Consider the following 17,988-nt stretch of genomic DNA (forward strand, 5'->3'; position numbering starts at 1 on the left):
ATGATCAGCGCGTAACATGATGCAGGGATCCTCTACTTGCTCCAATCATATTTTTATCTCCCATTCAAAATTCCTTTTTGAAGGAAGGTGGGTCATCCATTGACAAGTACTTTAACCATTTTGCAATCATGTGCTTTCACTTAATGTTATGGGGCCTGGGCATACTAATATGGATCAAGAGACAAATTGAATGATTGACTAATATTTGAATGTATTCTTGTTCCCTCACTTCACCTAGTAGGTTAGTCTTTGACTCTAGTCCATTGGAACCTCCTCTGAGGCCTTAGGTTTTTAGGAAGGGAACTACAAAGGAGGCTTTGATTGAAGTAGTGTGTCAAAGATATTCCATACCTACCACTTTCCATCTTTCCCATTATTTCATCTCCATTCTTCAGGGTCATGGGGATTGACACCCTTTATCCTCATCCTTGAGTCTGGACCGGAAAATTTTGCCCTGGAGGTTGATGCAGCGAAAAGAAAAATATAACCATAAGAAATCCACAATGAAAGAAAAGGGTAAAATGCAAAAGATGATTCGCAACTTAGATTAGCGAATGGGCAAATGTAATGTCCTCATCTGATTAGGAGACATAAGGGAGGGGATCTGCTAGCCTAATAAGGTTCTCATATGCTAGGGCAAGAAAAATTAATCAAGGAAACATGATTTTCCTAGTAGAAAACATTGCAAAAGCTAAGGTGGTGAAAAGGGGGAAATGGGTCCTAGGCTAATGAAAAGTCACTTTAAAATTATAAAGTGAGAAAACCCACAAAAATTACTTTATTAAAATAAAAGAGTAAAAACTTGGCGAAAGTGGCAAATGAGTTATAAAAGTGGAAAAATGAGGAGTCTCTCCTCATTCTTGCATTTGCTCACTTGAGAAAAACATAAATTTGGAGAGCTCTTGAAGAAGATTCTAGGCTTTTTGGAAACCCTCTTTGCTAGTTGCTAGTTTCAATGTTGAAACTATACATCCTAGCTAATGTGGAAACGGGATCACTCAGACGTTGCCATTGTGCTTCAATGGAGAAGAAGATATTAGCAGAAGAAGTATATCAGTGGTGTTATTCTATATTTCTTATATAGTGCAATGTCCCCGTCTGCTTAAAAGTCATAAGGAAGGGGGCGTGCTACCCTAATAAGGTTCCCATAGGCTAGGGAGGGGGCCTGCAAATGCACTCACCGGAACTGGAATCCTTCCTCCAGCTTCACTGTCCCTATCGCTCTCTCACTGCTTCGATTTCTCTGGCTCTCTCTGGCAACTGAATGCTACTACTTAGGAAATCGATCTGCTCATGAAATCGAACTCTCCAAGTGATTTCTCCAAGCCTCATCGACTCCTTATAATCTTCTGTTGAGACTTCAACAGCCAAGATTAGATCTTAATCGATGGCTAGGATTAACTTGAAGTCAATCTGTGTGAGATTCTAGAACAATCACACCTTCACTTAATTAATTCTAATTAATTAGTCACATTCCCTAAGTTTAGACTTAGGAAATATCTAAAAACTAACTAATAATCTAATTAAGTCACCTCTAGGCGGAATTTCCAGAAACGATTTCTGGGTTTTGGAGATCTCATGCATTCTAACTACTCCACCAAATTTCAAGGCTAAAACACATCCCATGCTACAAAAGCTAACACTCCCTCTTAGCAAGGAATGTGTTCTAGAGTTGTTGCCTCCTATATCAACACCCTGTCTCTGCATCATCTCCTATCATGCTATTGATGTTTGGTTGTTGTTGCCCACCAACCACTGCGCAAATGTGATATGTGATGCATCTGTGTTGTTGTTGGCTCTGCTGAACTGCTGCAAACACTTCATTTGCACTGCAACTCCCTCTTCATCTGTTGTTGCTGCAACTGAAAAGCATTCTAAATACTGAATCATTTGTGATTAGTATGATGCATTTGTCTCCCGAGTCTCTGACAGCTGCTAGTATCTACAATGTCATTGAGGCATCTGCACTGCTGCTGACTCTGCACTGCGCTCCCCGTATAAGACTACAACTAGACTCTGCATCTGTCACTCTGACATCTAACTACATCTATTGCCACTGATCCATCCTACTACTGAAATATTGTGGGCTCCCGTAGCAAGGTACTGATTCAAGAGGTGGACCTCCTCAAGAACCCTACCTATCTGTAGCACTCTGGGCCTACAGCACCAAGTCACCCCACTTCACTCCTGGGGGTATTTCAGCAAACATGGCGAAGTCTTCCTCCAACCTGGAGGGCAACCCATTGATCTTTGTTGATGCTACCTGTTGATCCTACTTCTCCTCCTTGTCCTTCTTCCTAAGAGGACATTGGGTACTGTAGTGACCGAGCTCACCACATCTGAAACACTTGACCTTTGACAAGTCCTTCTTCTTCTTTCACTGCTCCCCCTATCCCTGACTAGGACCCTTTGATGCGAGGGCCACATTCTCCTTCTCCTTCACCTGCTTCGATCTGTTGCTGCTGCCACTGATGTAGTTCTTCACAAGGTCTCGTCTCAACTCCTCCTGCTGCAAATCGGCCCACATCTTGTCCCACATTGGCAAGGTTTCTCTGCCCAAGATACTTTGGACAAATACCTGCCACTCCTTTGAGACATTGTTGAGTGTCAATCGCACTAGCTCTGTGGGTTGAGGCACTGCCCCAACAACTGACAACTGGTCTCGAATCTCCTGAATCCTAGTGAGGAAGGGGTCTATGTGTTCCCCTTTCTGCATCCTGGTGCATCTCAGCTTCTCCTCTAAGTACATCTTTTGTTGCTCGGAAGTGCCCTGGTACAGCGTGGAAAGTGTATCCCACATCTCTTTGGTCGTTCCCTTGGCCGCTACGTGTGATACAACATGATCTCGGACACCATCCAGGATTAATCTCTTTGCCCACGCCATCTCCTTTTTGTACTACTTCAGCTGATCTGCATCCGTGGGGACAGCTACCACTGCATCTATGAATGGTTTCAGGCCATATTCGTCCAAAAGGAAGGACATCTTTTCCTTCCAGATGACATAGTTAGAAGCACCATCCAACCTATCCTGATCTCATAGTCTAGCAGTGGCCATCTCAGATAATGTCGAAAATCTCCTTTTTCCTTTTGTTCGGTTGTTGTTAGGCTATTCGCACTCCCTTCTGGAGTGAGAAAATATGCTCACAACAATTACTGATCTGCAAGGGAAATCGAACTTCTTGAGACTAGAAGTTCCTTGAGGAAAATTTTCCCTCAGTGTGTGCTCTTCTTCCACTCGACATTAGTTCTGCTCTAGCAAGTTACTGCAAAACTACTACGTCCAGCTAGAGATCTGCTCTGAGAAAATATTGGGCTACTCCCTCTGCCTCTAGAATCACTTGATTTGGAGAGATCGAATTTTTCTGTTCCCCACTCAAAAAAATCAAATATCCTCGAGAAACTCGGCCTCTCGGCAAAGTGACTTCGTTGCCTCTAGGGTTTCGATCTACTACCCACATTGAACAACGAAACTCCTTATGTCTTCGCTACTGAGCTCTCCGACTGATCATTTGTGCTCTGATACCATGTGAAAATTCCACAACCGAAATCATATTGCAACAACTAGAAATAATTCTCCTAATTGTTAAATTAATTTTAACAATTTATTTATTGTTTGCTAGAGCAAATACTGAACCCATCACACTGCAAACTACACAAATAAATTGCAGAAAAAATAAATGTTGGTAGAAATAATAGCACACACACATAAAATGACATAGTTATTTTTGGACCAATGTCCTCGGAAAAACCCAACTCGGGAAAACCGGTGCAGCAACCGAGGGTTTTATTATTATGCAGCAGTGAAATAATTTGAGTACAACTGGATGTTGAAACTGGCAATCCTACAGAGAAAAACTGGCAAGAAAAATCTAGTGAGGAATTTCCTCACTCCACAAGCAAATTCGGGCTCTGACCTTAGCTCAAATTGAGTCGTCCAAACTAGCTTTGCACAGTCACTGTGTCACCCTAGCGCAGTTGCTCCTACACTTAGCTCGAAACAACTTCTCCTAAAGCCGTTTGATCAGCTGTTGTCTGGGAAAATGTCTCTCCTAGCCTTTGGAACCTCTACCTAGCTTCTGCCACTGAAATTCTGCTTCTCCCCAACAAAACTGAAATTGCCTCTAGAGGCTATTGCGCTTCTCTGCGTCAACCTCACTGTCCCAACGCATCTACACCAAGCACCTCCATGATGTCACCTCCTACCCATCCAACACTCATCCTCATCCATAGTGACAAAGAGGAAAACCAACCTTGCCATACGATCAAGGCCTCAACGCTCCCCCACATGTCAAACCAAGGGCGAGTTGGGTCATCCCCTGTCCTAATCCTACTCACCACAAAGCAGAGTATCCAAACGACCAACCAAACCCCTAAATTCCACAGCCAGAAAGACTGGCATAGTCCTAACAGCTGATGGAACCAACCTTTACCACGTTTCAGGTCCCTGCGTACAATCAATATATGAAATCCCCAATAATGCCCAGAGTCTAAACATTCGCCTGTAACCAAGGTCTACAAACCGCTATAGATGCTCCAAAGACATATCGGAATGTCTCACCAAAAGGGGATCATGTATCACCCTGAGTGTGGGCTCAAGGGTAGTGCAAGTGCTACCTTTGCAGGAGATTGGACTACCCCCAAGCCTGCATCCACCAACTCGCATCCTGACCATGTGCCACAAATGGAAAGCCTCTCTCCCAATGCACTATGTCCTATCCAAATTTCTCAGATGAACCTCATGGGTCTTAATGATCGTGATGAGAGCATCAAGAGATGATATCCAAGTCCCCTATGTCGGTGTGCAATGTTGGAGATTGATAAATGGAAGTTCACAATTGGCCCTGTGATCAACTCGCTTTCCAAATCCAAGTGTGCCAAACCCAATGGTGTGTCTGATGCCCTCGTCAGGATATCTCTCTGGCGGTAATGCTATGACAACCTGTTGTGCATCATCTTGCTCAGCTACACATAAGTACGTACCCATATACTCCTCTGCACAAGTCTTAGACTACTGCATCTGTCTCTCCAACCAACCCACTACATCATCTGACACTAAGTCCATCTCGCTACTGCTGAATCTTGGGCTCTCGTAGCAAGGAATTGATCCAAGAGGTGGGTTCCTCAAGGATCATGTCCACATGTAGTCCTCCCGACTACAGTTCTATATCGCCCCATTTCCCTCCTGGAGATGTGTGGGCACTCATGGCAAACTCATCTTCGTCAATTTTTGCTGAAGCAGCCTTAGGATCATGTTTTTCATCCTTATCCTTTTGCTTCAAAGGACACTGGGATGCAAAGTGGCCCATCTCGCCACATCTGAAACATTTCACCTTCAAAATGTCCTTCTTCCGCTTCTGCTTCTGTTGTCCCTTTGATGCTAGAGCTGCGTTCTCCTCCTCCTCCTTGGTCTTCGTGCTACTTCCACTGTTGCCAATGAGGTTGACCTTAACCAGATCTCTCCTTAATTCTTCTTGCTAAAGGGATGCCCACATCTCCTCCCATGATGGTAGTCTTTCCCTGCCCAATATACTTTGGATGAAGACTTGCCATTCATCTGAGACTCCATTCAGGGTCGTCCTTACCATCAGAATAGACTGAGTAGACCCCACTACAGCTAGCTGGTCTCTAGTGTCCTGAAGACGTTGAAGATAGGAGTTAACCCCTTCTCCTTTCTACATCAATGTTCATTGCAGCTTTTTTTCTAAAAACATCTTCCGTTGTTCGAAAGAACCTTCATACAGTGAAGACAAAGCTTACAACATTTCTGGGGTTTTATCTTTGCCCTGCAAGTGTGAGACCACATGACCTCGAACTCCATCAAGTATGTACCTCATCGCCTTTGCCTGCTCAACCTTGTACTCCTTCTTCTAATCATTGTCTACGGGAACAGCCACAACACTCTTGACGTAAGCTTCGAGATCGTATTCCTCCAGAACAACTAAGATTCTAGTCTTCCATATGACATAGTTGGAAGCTCCTTCCAACCTGTCCTGATCTCTGAGCCCATGTGATGCCATCTCACCCAAACTGTCAAATTGATTCCTCTAGTCACTGCGCAGCACTAGTCTGCAACCCGGCAAGTGAAAAATTCAAACTTTTGGCGAAAAAGTCCTCTAAGGAGAAAATTCCCCTTCTATGTGTCTTCGCTCTTTTCCAACAAATTTTTGCCCTGGCAAAAACTGTGCCCTTCAAGCACTGCACTGAGGCTTTATGTCAATCCCTCTGCCTCTGCAAGCTCACGAACCGGAAATCATACCTCTTTGTCAACTCTCTCAGAGAGAGATTTCCTCAGAATCCCTACTTTCCCGGCAAGGACTGCGCAATCCCTTCAAGGGGATTTGAATTGTTGCCAAATGCAGATATTGGCCTCTCTACTCAACACTGAAGTTGCTCTTCTTGTTTCAAAATCAATGTTATGATACCATGTGAAAATTCCTATACTCAAAGAACCCCTACTGTAGCAAAACTGAATTTACTTCTCCTACTTGATTTTAATATACAATATCAAGTTATTTTCTGAAAAATACTGAAGAAAATTACTTCTACAACGTACACCAATTTAATTTGATTACATGAAACAAGAAACTAAACAAAGAACAAGATACACAGGACAATGTTATTTTTGGACAAAATAGTCCCCGGAAAAACCCAATGCGGGAAAACAAGGCATCAACTCTGAGGTTTTATATTATTAAGTAGCAGTTCCGAATACAATGATGGATGCCCTCCCCGCAATCCAGTTACAGAGAAAAATATAATGGCGGAAAACTGAGCGAGATTACCTTACCTCACCCAATAGTTTCCGGCTGATCCGACAGCAGAACTGGCAAACCCCCCGCTATCTCTGTGCTGGCCCTGTGTAGCCCTTGTGTTGTCTCTTTTGCCTCTTGGAGCATCTGTGCCAACCTCTCCCGGTTGTTCTCGCAGCTCCTCAGCAGTTCCGGATTTCTGCGTGAAGGCAGCTTCCCTTCTGCGCTGCCCTTCTGGCTCCATGTCAAGCCTATGTGGGCATAGACTCGTCGAGCGTCAGTCCCACTAGGTGTTGCGTTGTCTCCACTAGTGGCTCTCCGCCTCTCTGCCCAATATTCCCGAACTATCCCTACCCCTCTAACTGCAAAATGATCACTTAGTTCGAATTTCTCAGCTTCCAAGCCCCACAAATTTCGAACTCTAGATCAATTCGTTCTCTTGATGTATTCCTGAATGAACCCCAAGCCTCCTTATACTTTTCTCGTTGAAACTTCAACAGCCGAGATTAAGTCTCTAATAAACGACTAAGATTAAAAACTTGACTTCATCCGCTTTTTAGAACATTCTCACCCATATTTTGATTAATACCCATTAATACTTTAATTTTCCTAAGTTTAGACTTAGAAATCCCATTAAAAATATTAATTATTTTAATAAAATACAACACTGGTAGAATTTCACCAAACAGTTTCTGGGTTCTTTAGAACTCATGTGCCTTAGCCTCTCCACCAATTTTCATGGCTAGAGCACATTCGATGCTACCAAAAACTAACAGCCCCCATGTACCATAGGGAATCGTATGCAACCACCACGCTGCTAGTACATCTGCCACTAAGTGATCTACACCTCCTCATTTGCCCTAGTAATCCTGAGTGACCTAACTCCACACTTGCTAGAGGGGATATCTTTGTTATGTCAATCCTCGGTGACTTCTGTTCCCAATATCCCAATGGGAGAACATCGTCTCCATACCAGGCCCGGTCCGATGGCCTACCCATGCCACCTCCTCCTACCAGCTCCTACCTAATTTGAAAAATAACATGGTATCTATTTCTGCGATGGAAGATAAAGGCTTCAAGGTAACATTCATTGATGGGAAGGTACATGTTTGATGCTAACGATCTTGTGACTCCATGTGCAACCAAGATGCCAATACAATCCATGGAGCCTACTCACAAACCACATGTCCGCTAACGCTGACTGGAATTCCCCTAGGGAATGTATGTGCTCAGTCACTAGGTCGACAACCTCATCAATGCCATAGCCATCCCGCATGTCTGTTATCAGATAGGGAGCTCCACCTGGATCCCAATGCCAACCTAGGCCTCTAGTGCCCTTGGTGTCTAAGAGCTCCCACTGAGCTTTACTCCAAACTATAACCATCTCCATGAGTCTAGTCCACTCCACCAAGTACCAACTCAGAATCTCTCACCATCCAACCCCAAGAGAGGGATCAAATGCACAAATTCTCGCACATAGAACAACCCCAACATGCGGATGTTGCACCTTGTGGAACTTCGATTGTCTCATCCCGCTATCCAAGTCAACCCATGAGATCTAACTAGGTAGCTCCATCTCCCTCTCTCCAATGGGAAAAGGTGACCCAATAGTGTTGCTAACCTGGTCATCCCCTCTAGTATGTCTAGACAAGTCCGCCTCTCTCAATCCAATGAGTAGCGGTGGGTTGATAACGCTATAGATCATGTCAATGTGCCTCTGAAGCAAACTGTGTTGGAATCCCAACGTGGGGTCTCTATGTTGCCCCTCATCAATGGCTAGCGCAAAGGAGGGTTGCACATCCTCCTCCATCATGGGCTCAACATGAGCCTCCAACTGCTCCTCCATAGACAACCCAACATGCAAGACATGCTCATCAATCAACTATAGGTGGTTGCCATTCTGAAGCTTTGTCATAGACCAAGATGCCTCATCAATGGATGTGTGCTCAATTGCCTCCTCCAATCTATCTACTGGGGCGACCAAAAGAAACTCCAACAGAGGTGACTCCTGCATCACACTAGGTGTATCCTCGTGCTCCTCCCGCATGCCATTAGCCTCATGCTCAACCAGTTGCAATGTATCTCGATGAACCCAATCCTCCAAGGGTATGTTCTCTCTCATCTTGTCACTACCTCTCTCTCCCATCTTCGTCTCTATAGTATTGCTACTAGCATTTCATTCAACAATCATGCTCCTCTTATTTCCTTCATCTGCGGGTCAGCAAGCAATTTTCTGCTACCCTTGCTGACAACCACTCTTCGAGAAGCCCCGCCAGCCTCTCGATGCTCCTAGTAACATTTTCAAATTTCTCCTGCTGAGACATTTTTGGGCATAAGTTCAATCTGGAGAATAATGTGGGACTAGTGTTTTAGCCTCTGGAATTCTAGTACACAATAGTACTTGAGCATTTGTGTGATTTAAACCCACAGCTGGCCAAAATCATGCTCTAATACCACTACAGTATTCCTAATGGAAATATACAATGTTAAACAAAGCAAATGTAGCAGAAACACATACAAAAATTTACAGCACATTTAACAACTAGAAATCTCCATGAACTTCGCTGACTTCGCCATTTTATTAATAAATAAGAGGGTACAATGTGGTGTTGAAAAGAGTGCACCGAGGCTTTCTCAAGGCAATCTAGCTAAGCCCAAATGAACAATAAGAAATCCCTCTCAAATCTATTGTTGCTCTCTCTTGGCTCTGCGCTGAAACTACCCTGTTGGCTACAAGGAACTATTGTTAGGGCTTCCTTGGATGCTCAAAAAATTTTGGGAAATTTACACTAGGCTCTCCACCAATAACCCACAAAAACCCACGAAGGAAATGGCCAAATGTTGACCTTTGAATTTCCACCCAATTTTCCCCTAGCTCCTCTAACTACTAGCTGAGTTGGGGCCCCTGTTTGACCCCTCAAATCTGACCAGAAAATTCCACCATTTTAATCTTGGCCTCTCCTCAATAAACCCAGAAAAACCCAAAAAGGGTTTGTCCTAGTTTTGACGCTCCAAAATTGACCCCCAAATGCTTGGCCCTCCCCCACAAGCAGAATATGTAACCTGAAGCAAATGTTGTGTTTTTTGCTTCACCAAACTGCTGAAAAGCCCCCATAACACTTCCCTGAACTCCACCTCAAGTTTCAGCCCCTAACTCCCTTCACTCCACAAACTCCAAGAGTTGTGCAGTCCTTGTACTGTCGCTGCCAATCCTCTCCACAAACTCGCACCCCCTGCTGCTGGTATGAACTGGTATAGGTAGGACTCCCTCCTTGGCCTGACACTTGAAGTCCACCGAAGTAAGGGTTGAGATCTCTCCTCGGAGACACTCATGTGCTAAACAACGCTGCAGACTTGGCTTCTACTCAAACTTGCTATGTCAAAGACACAATTTATGAATAGATGAATGAATGACCAAAATAAGTGCATCTTGCTCTATTTATCAAAGAGCCTCCAAGATGCCCATGTGGGCCTAGCTTGACTTTCCCCACCAACTTCGCTCCAATGAGAGTGTCTTCCACATGTAGGTCAATAATTCTCCATGGGGTGGCCCCCACACTCCACTAGAGCAGAAATATTTCCTTTCCTTTCTAATGTTTGGGCCTCCAATTAATCCCAAAATTCGTGTGGGACCTCTGAACCGACATTTTCTAAGTGCAAACATGAAATAAGACAAAATTGGGCAAGATTGATATTTCCCTTGGCAATATTGCTAAGTGGGAATATCACATCCATATAGGTTAGTCTATCATCTAAGCAGCGGTTGTCCATCTGGTTACTTGGTCTTGATTTGTAATAAGCAATAATTGTGACTCCATAAGGCACTGGTCTCATTTCTAGATCTAATTAAATCCTGAAGTCTTGTTAAATTTAACCAAATAGCTAGGCCATTCATCTGTGTCTCCCAAACAAGTTGATTATCAACTTGTCTTTCATCATCTCATTTTCATAGGGACTACCCCCCATAGCCTGTTGTTGGGAGATAGCTAGAACGAAATGGGCAGGGATCGGAGTGACAGCCACCACCCTGAGAGGTTGTCACGGTGCCTGTATAATCTGAGCGACAACACAACCAATAGTACACAAATTGTTTGACGAAATAACAATGATAAACTCAAACAAAACTCAGATCTTTCAATAAAATTCTAAGGTATTCCTAAGGGGCTATCTTACAGTGGTATCAGAGCATGGTCTTAGTAGTTTCGCAGTTGATGAGTTTTGAAGACCACCCGTACGTCACTTATAAAAGACACTACAAGGTTAGAGAATCCACTCCAATTTCAAAGGAAGAATAAATTCCCGAAGTATAAGAAGAGGAAGAAGTATCGTTTGAGAAGGGTATGATAGTCATGGGAGACAAGGAGAATCAAGAGTTTAATAATTTGCTTAATGTCCTAAATGATTTGGCTAAGGGCCAAAGGAGATGGTGGAGCTGATGAGAAACTTAGGTAACAAGGGGGGTTCCACTGGGATTCCAATGTGGAGCAACATACTAAGGATCTCATTAATGGTGAGGGATCTAATAGTGGAGAAGCCAGTTATGCACGCAAAACCATACACAACCACCCCCATATATATAGCCAATCATCTAGACCCACTATGCCATAATTTCTTAATGAGGTAACAGGTTGCCAAGTGGAGCAGAATGAACAAGATATACCTTTTGGGGAGTATTTGGATGAGTATAGGAGGTTGGCATGAGACTTCCAAGCTGCCATGAGGTCACAGATTTGTGCAACCTTTAGATGAAAAACAAGCGTAAAGGTGTTCAAAAGGCTATGAGGCGAAACAATGAGCTTCAGAAAACACTGGGGAAAGTGTTTATCCCATGTTTTGATGGGTCATCAAAATGCTCACCTAGATCATGGGTTCAAAAGTTGGACACATACTTCCAACTACATCAGATGACAGAGGTCGATGCCATTAAGCTGGCTACATTACATCTGGATGGAGAGGCCCATGAGTGGTGTTACCATGAGTTGGTGACCTTGAGTCATGCCAGCATAACCTCATATTCCAAGTTTACCCAGAGACTCAGAGCACTTTGATAGGAAGGATCCGAAGATTCATTTCAAAGAGCTGGCACAACTCAAGCAAACTGGAAGACCCGAGGCATATATCTTAGAGTTTCATAGGTTGGCAGTTATGGTCACCGACATATCTGAGGCGCGGTTGGTGATGTTATTTGTTGAGGGGCTATCTGAGCCTCTACGTGGTTGGGTTAAGGGTTATCAACCCACCACTCTACGAGATGCAGTTAGTAGAACCAGAGACATGCAAGATGTTGTTCCTAAGAGCAGATTTCCTACTAAACCATCCTTCCCTCAAAAGGGTAAAGAGGCTAAACCCTTTCAAAGGGAGTGCACCGGGAAATGAAGCTGGATGAGGAGACCCGGAAAGAGCTAAGGAAGAAGAAGCTTTGCTTTAGCTATTAGGAGCCTTAAGTGTTTGGGACAGTGATAGTGATGAGGAGGATGAGGGGTCAAGGCAGGGATAGATACAGCAACAGGGACATCTGGCAGTAGGTGAGGAGTCATCACAGGCTGGGGATAAAGGCCCTATTATTGCATCCATGTCAAGACTTCCCAGGTACCATGTATTCAAAGTCAAGGGGGTCATGTTGGGGCAGAAGATGACAGTGTTGATTGATGAAGGGGCATCCCACAGCTTTATAGATGCTACGATGGTGGGTCAGAGGGAGATTTTAACGGGCGATTTTGATGGATTCACAGTGGTCATACTGGGTGGTCATCAAATGGAGTGCACTAGATGGGTTCCCAAACTAAAAATAACCATGGGGAACTACACATTGACGGATGACTTCTTTGTGGTGGATGTACCAGATACCAATGTGGTACTCGGTGTTCAATGGCTTTAATCCATCAGGATGTACACTACTAATCAGAGGATGATGGAGATAGAGTTCACATTTCATGGCGATCGGAAGGTAATTTCGTGGGCCATGCATCAATATACACCCTGTTACCTACCATTTTGTGGGTGATATCCCTAGGAGAAAAAAAAATCTCCAATATGGTCCTGAGCTAGCAGCCAGCAGCCACCAACTAACTCGTTGTGCAACTTCTCTGCCACCTGAGCTAGCCATGTGGTCCCTCACCCATCTATCATGATTGTATGTTTGAAGGTGGCCTCACCCTAAAAGTATGCCTTGTCATTTGGTAATTAAGTCTTGTATTATGCTTATCATGGACACTTCTGGGCATGGATTAATGGGAGGAATTCGACAGAACACTTATGGGCATGGATTAATGGGGGGATTCGACAGAAAGAATGGGCTAGGTCTGTGCTCTTGTCCCCTATACCCCTTTTTGGATATTAACCTTAGATTCTAATCTCGTGGGATCTCTTTTAGTAACCATTTGGCTTTAGGGATGGTATTTCATGGGAAACCCTGATTTTGGTTGCGTGGTCCCGCTCCCCCATCCGCATATATTACCCCCTTTCCACTCATTATTACTCCATTCATCATTTCTCCCACCTGGGTCCACATTCCTCCACTGGGTCCACATAGGGATAGCTCTCCCCTTCCCCTTGCCCACACCTTGGGTCAGGCTTGGAATGATGCCCCGGAGGTTGATGCAACTAAAAATAAAAGCAAAAGCAAAATTGGCCATATTCAATAGGAAAACGTACCACAAAATGAAAAACATGGTCAGGACAAACACATTTAGCACGTGGGCAAAATCCAACACATGAGCTCTACCCCATCATCATGGCCATCACCCTGGTTCCTACAGGTTCTGTGACACTCCTTCATCATATAGGAACCCATCACTGTCCCAAACCCTGGTGGGCAATGAACTGCCCTACTTTAAAAGGGGGTATCTACCAGTGTTGTTAAAATCGCGATAAAATCGCGATTTTTTCACCTTGCCGATCAAATCGCGATTTTTATACGAAAAAATCGCCTACTTTTTTTTTTGCCGATTTTTATTGAAAAAATCGCGCTTTTTTCAAAAAATCGCGATTTTTTTCGAAAAAAGCGCGATTTTTAACGAAAAAATCGTGGGGGCTCAGGACAACATAGTTTTATAACTTTTTTTGGGTTTTTTCATGCAATGTTTTTTGAAAGAAACAAATAATTTTTGAGTGGGGTAGCTTAATGATCAAGTCTAGGCCCTAGTATGGATATGCTATTCATGGTAATGTTAAATTCTTAAAGTAAAAGTGACATTCTCCTTAATCTTCATTTTCATCCTTTTACTTAAATTTTTAACATTACCATGAAATGACTCAGGATGTTTGAGAGTGGTTCCAGCCTCATTGGATTTCATATGGAGAAAGTAGAATTTTAGATTTCATTTAAAATTCAGCAGACTTATCAGTTTTTCAGGATTTCAGGATTGGGAGATTGTAATGTTTCCAGGTGACACCACCTGCCCGGGCTACCCCTGCCACCAGTAGAGGACGTGGTCTACCTCCTATAGCTCCTACTTCTAGTTCTTCAACGTCTAGAGCACATCAGACTCCACTGCCATTTCCACCTGCACGGGCACCAGCATCTACATCTAGAGGGAAAGGGAAAGCTGTGGCATTTTCTCGCAAGAGGGGCAGAGGAAATCAATAGGATTAGACTTTCATTTTATTGTATATGACATTATGACATGATGAGATACATTATCATATTTTTTGTTGATATTTTGAGGCTGAGTTGGGACTCAGGAGTCAGGACTTACTATTCAGGACATGATTCAATGTTATGTGTGATTTTAGCGCTAGAAATGATATTAAACATCTTATATATTAGTTTTTTTTATCATATTTATGTGTCAATGTATTTATTTTATGTTGTAGATGGTTTAGATATTAAAAAAATTGAAAAAAAATGAATATTTTTGTACCAAACGATTTTTTCCCGCTTTTTTCCGATTTTTTCCCGATTTTTCCGATTTTTTCCGATTCGTTCCCCGCGCCGATTTAATCCCGATCGCGCTTTTAACAACATTGGTATCTACTGCTATATCTCACACATCGTGTTCTTACCCCTTGAGCCTCGAGCAGTTAATTAAAGAAAAATCATAAAAGGAAAAAGGCATATAAAGAAGTGTGGAAAAATCAAGGTCGGGGCACCTCATGTACCACGACTGCTCCCTCCTATACATTATATACCCAAGTGTGGGCTTCCCTTTTAGTAGCTACCCTTGTACCCCAGCATATGGCCTAGGGTTGCACCTTATCATCCCCTACTCCATTCACCTCTTTATCACATACCACCACCTTTTAAAGAATGTACCTTGAACATATTATCCCCTTTAGAAGTAAAAACCACCTAATAGGATACTTGGCTAACCCCATTTGGAGCTTGGAAACATTAGCACATCCAAGTCCCATTATGACATCCCCACCTGTGGTCCATGGTTTATAAGTTCTTTTACTCGATTTCTCTAATGACTTGTTGTACTGGAAGGCTAGGGGATGCATTGGGTCTTATGCAGGATTGCAATGGTCTCCATCTTGGGTTTAGTCTCCCTATACAGGGTCCTAACCCTCCAGAGAGCTACATTTGCACATGTAGGGTGTGCGTTGAGAGCCATGGGCCTCCACAGCAGTAGACATCACTCCATGGATCCTCGAGGATGTTCCAAGATTGCTCGAGATTCACCTATTGGACGACGAAGATGCACCTAGTTCATCTTTGCCAAATGGGTCCCACAAATGTACCATGCATTTGGTAGATGACCCAGGAATTGTAGTTTGATGTGGCATCACATACACCATTATCAAAGCCCTTACAAATGATCTATAGGCATCTTCAACTCCTTTGGAGACCCATGAGGTTATTATTGTACCCCCACACACATTGGGAGCACCACAGGTTTATTGTTTGGAGAATAAGGGGTCAACTCCTTGTCCATCACTTTTGAGGGTCCTATTCTTTATTATAGCACCTATGGACCTCATCAGGCCTCTTGGAGGGCCCTACGATATGTATTGTTTATCATTTGACCTCTTAGGAGGCTCTTTACTTCATTTATGAGCTAGTTTGGTGGGCCTGTCACCAAAAGTTAGGTTATTAGCACATTATTTTATTTTAGGGGCTTATGTAGGCCTAGGACACTAATTCGAACTCCTCATTAGTGTATAAATACAAATGAGATGAGTTCATTTGCTCATCATCACTTTGGATTGGATCTCTCTTCTCTTTAGATAATTTCACACTTTTTCTGAGATGAAGAATTGGAGCATGGATGAATTTTGATGTTTGGATTGGAGTATTTTTATCTTGGAGCTTCTTTATTGTCCAATGTTGATGGTTGGATATCTTTTATTACATGCAAGTACACACTTTTAATGTTATCCTTGTTTTACTTTTGTCATATGCATTGAATGGGATTTTCACTATAATAGGGCTAATTGTTGCATTGCATAATTGCAAATTTGTGGAATTATTGTTTCTATATAGCATCTATCAATGTTTGGGCCATGTATGTGAACGAAATCTCTTAGGGATAATTTCGTCGGGGAATTAATCTTGATAAGCCATCTCCTTTGCCAAGAAAAGTATACAAGTTTTGAGGTCTCTTCCTCTTGCCCTAAAGGTTGAGCGAAGAAGTCCTTAAGGCCTCCTTGACCAAAATACAAGATCTTTTCTCATCATTATCCTAGACTCCATTCTCCCCAAGGATTAAGGCATTGATCCTCCAATAGGTGGTCACTTAACGAATACTTTTCTTCACCTTTCCCTCTCTCTTCTAGGTCTAGCCAAGTTGGGTCACTTAGGGCATCATTTTCTCGACAAAATAGCCCAAGAAAAAGTTCAATCTGCGTTGGTGTTGGTGTGTCGTCAAGGCCTCGTCCAATTTTGAAGCAATTCCGACAATGGAGTTGTGAGATAACCCAAGCCCTAGCTCCGAGATCAAACTTTGCCCTAGTGTTCCCAAGGCTAGTGCCTCATAGGATCAATTTGACACCTTTAAGTGAAAATTCTTGCTTTGATCCTTTCCCCCTCCTTGTCTGGGTTAAGAACATCATTGGTTGCTAGATTCTTCCCCCTTAACCTAGGTTGGGTCCACTTGGTCCCGTGTGGTCCCACACTTTTGAAAAGTCAAATCTTCAAGAACCATTCAGGAAGTCAAGTCCAATAAGGATTTTAGGATTGGGAAACCCCTTCATAAGGCATATTCCTCTAACCTAACCCTCAAACCCTCACCTCCTTATCCTAGAAATCTGTATACCTTGGTTAACAAGCAAGAAAGCTCTATCCTTAAACCCCTTCTAGGAAAAGGATTATAAAGGTCACTCTACATCCATTGGTTGATTCATCCTTCACAAGTGACTTTCTATATACCGGATCTCCTCCCATCAGTGAAAGTCCATAAAGAGTAGGGAGCCTTAATTAACGTGACAGTGGTCTAAGCCTCCATCGTTGCCCTTTGATCTAGCAGTTTCCCTTTAGGAGTCCCTTTTATGCCCCCTGCTAGTTTGAGCAGTAACACACCCAAGATAGTATCATGTCAAAGTATGGAGGCAGTGTTGTGGCATGGAGACATAGAGTAGATAGAGGATTTGAGCATGTGATAGAGTTGGAAGAGGGGGTGCAAGTTGTTATAACCAACCCTTATCATCATCCCAAGGTCTATAAGGACAAAATTGAGAAGGCTATCAAGGAGCTGCTAAGATTGGGCCACATTCATCCTAGTTCTAGCTCCTTTGCTTCTTCGATGGTGATGGCTAAGAAGAAGGATGGCACCTTGAGGATGTGCATTGATTACTGGGCACTTAATAAAAGAACAATAAAAAACCGATACCCCATTCCAAGGATTGATGAGTTGATGGATGAACTGAAGGGGGAAAAGTATTTTTCGAAGATAGATCTTCACTTAGGCTAACCATTAGATCTGAGTTCGGGAGCAGGATATCCCGAGGGCTGCTTTTAGGTCCCACTATGGGCACTATGAATTTTTGGTTATGCAATTTTTGCTAACCAATGAACCTACAACGTTTCAATCTTGCATGAACCACATGTCCATAAAACAATTGCAGAAGTATTTGTTGGTTTTCTTTGACGACATTCTCATCTACGGTAAAACTTGGGAGGATCACCTTAGGCATTTGGATGAAGTATTGGGAATTTCGGAGCAGGAATTCTATGCAAAGTAGACCAAGTGCAATTTTGGTATGACTGAGATGCTCTATTTGGGGCATGTGATCAGGGAAAACAGGGTTCAGGTGCACCAGGAGAAGATTAGGGCACTCATTGAGTGGCCTATTGCCAAAA

General features: G+C 43.1%; 1 protein-coding gene across 1 annotated transcript in view; it reads right to left on the minus strand.

Moving 5' to 3' along the window:
• The window catches only part of HEXO3 (beta-hexosaminidase 3), a 315,121-nt gene that overhangs the window by 203,095 nt on the left and 94,038 nt on the right, over positions 1–17,988 (minus strand). The gene's annotated exons all lie outside the window — the stretch shown is intronic.

Source organism: Pinus tabuliformis, chromosome 6 (genome assembly GCF_031772625.1).
Source record: "Pinus tabuliformis cultivar Carrire ecotype Pingquan chromosome 6, CPIR1, whole genome shotgun sequence".
Lineage (NCBI taxonomy): Eukaryota > Viridiplantae > Streptophyta > Pinopsida > Pinales > Pinaceae > Pinus > Pinus tabuliformis.